Here is a 2,463-nt window from a genome sequence, read left to right on the forward strand (position 1 = left end):
TGTGTGTGTGTGTGTGTGCGTGTGTGTGTGTGAGAGCGAGAGAGAGAGAGAGAGAGAGAGAGAGAGAGTGTAAAAATTTTATTTATTTAAATAGGCTTAATTTTTTGTTTAGATTTTTTGCTGAAATATGACTTTACATGACATTTTGTAAGAATAATATTTTTTGCATAAATATTTTGTGTGTGCGTGTAAGTATATATACAGTATATATATATATATATATATATATATGCAAAAAAGATTATTCTTACAAAATGTCATCTAAAGTCATGTATATATATATTCATGTAAATATTTTGTATGTATGTATTCATTCATTCATCCATTCATTTGATTGATTGAGTGCTGAAATTTGACTTTAGTTTGTTAGATGAGGTTTTGTAAGAATCATCCGGTAATTTATTTATTTAGAGAATAGATAGATGGATAAATAAGGATTCATTTTTAAACTAAAATATGACTTTAGTTTGGAAGATGAGGTTTTGTGAGATTCATCCAATAATATCCATGTTTGTGTAATTATTTTATTTATTTAGAAAAACAAATGTTTAATTTTTCTTTTAATTTTGGACTGAAATATGACCTTAAGTTTCAACCAATAATATCTTTTGCCAATAATATTCTGCAGGCCAAGTTGCAAGCAAAATATCAACCATTTATCACCAACACATTGATATTGTTTTACCAACGCAAATGAAACGTGATGTAAGAGCAGGTTTAATGTGTGCATGCAAGAGCCGCTCTGCATCTGAGAGTTTATTCATGTTTCTCCAGGGAAGAACCCATCTGACGAGTACCTGGAGGGAATGATGAGCGAAGCTCCTGGACCCATCAACTTCACCATGTTCCTCACCATGTTTGGAGAACGTCTGAACGGAACCGACCCTGAAGACGTCATACGAAACGCCTTCACGTGCTTTGATGAAGATGCTTCTGGTACAGCCTCTGTTCTAACAGACAGACAGTGTGCTCAAGTGGGCCATCTCAAGCTAAATTAATAGATTTAAATGCACGTTTTGCTATAATTAAGCCCTCATGAAGGTTACAGGATTGACTTGTGCCCAAAAGTCATAAATCTACAAGCTTCTCAGAAAGAGCATATTGTCTGTACAAAATCACTAGGTTGATATTTTAAGATTTTCCTCTGACAAACATAACAAATGTAAGATAAACCCATTAAAAAAACGAATTCTGAAATAGTTCGTTATATATTAAAATGTAAAGCATAGGTTTAGGGCAGGGGTCGGCAACTCTTTCATCCGGGGGACGTGTGGGGGACGTGTTCCCCTGATTTTAATAAAAGGGCCAGTGTGAATAAATCTAGATTTAAATTAAAAGAGACAAGCAATAATAGCTTTTGATGTGCCAGGAAATCCCTAATATGGACAAAGGCATCCAGCTATCGCTGTAGAAGCTGAATAACAAGCATACAGGCCATCCAAGATGCAGATGAGTTTGTTTCTTCATCAGATTTGGAGAAATGTAGCATCGCAACACTTGCTCAGCAATGGATGCTCTGCAGTGAATGGCTGCCGTCAGAATGAGAGTCCAAACAGCTGATAAAAGCATCACAATAACCCACACCACTCCAGTCCATCAGTTAATGTCTTGAGAAGCCAAAAGCTGCATATTTTTAAGAAACAAATCCATCGAGGCATTTTAACTTCAAACTGCACTTCCTGCTAAAATATAAGTCCATAATCCATAGGGCTTTCTCCTATAACATGAACATTATAAAAACAATCTCAAAGAACAAACATCACATCAGTTGTGTTTCTGTGTTCTTGTCAAATAAAACTTTATTTTGATTGTAAAAAGAAATATTCCCACAACAATCCTACAACCTACAGAGTGTACCGCTGTATAGCTATATTACTTTAAAACATGTCCTGAAAAATAATAGCCATCAATGATATCTATAGTAAATCTCTCTTTCTCTGGAGATGTAAGAATGAGATTTGGGCCTGTATGCATATTGAATTCTCTGATCCAAGAACGAATTCCATGTGTTTGTTCTTATATTGGTCACAAAATTGCTCAAAAACAGAACCAAACTCACATGTGATTCATCAGTGTTAAATCAACCGCTTTCTAATTGGTCGTAATTTGACACGTTCCATAAAAATACAATAAAGGCTTAAAACTTTTTAATGAAGTCTCTTTTTTTAACAAATGCTCAGTTAAAAGAACTGCTTAATCTTCAAATCTTGGTTGAACACCTCAGGAGAACAAACTATAAATTCAACTTGGATCACGTGAGCCTTGATAACCAATCACATCACGGTCTTGAATTTCTATCAGAGTTGTGCGACACTCAGTCGCTCTTTGCGGATACTATAGAAATGAATGAGAATTACCATAAAGTGAGTCCTACACTCTAAAAAATGCTGGGTTAAATATAACCCAGCGCTGGGTTAAAAAGGGACAAACCCAGCTATTGGGTTGTTTTGACCCAGAGGTTGG

Source organism: Sinocyclocheilus grahami, unplaced genomic scaffold, assembly GCF_001515645.1.
Source record: "Sinocyclocheilus grahami isolate Dianchi unplaced genomic scaffold, SAMN03320097.WGS_v1.1 scaffold389.1, whole genome shotgun sequence".
Taxonomy (NCBI): domain Eukaryota; kingdom Metazoa; phylum Chordata; class Actinopteri; order Cypriniformes; family Cyprinidae; genus Sinocyclocheilus; species Sinocyclocheilus grahami.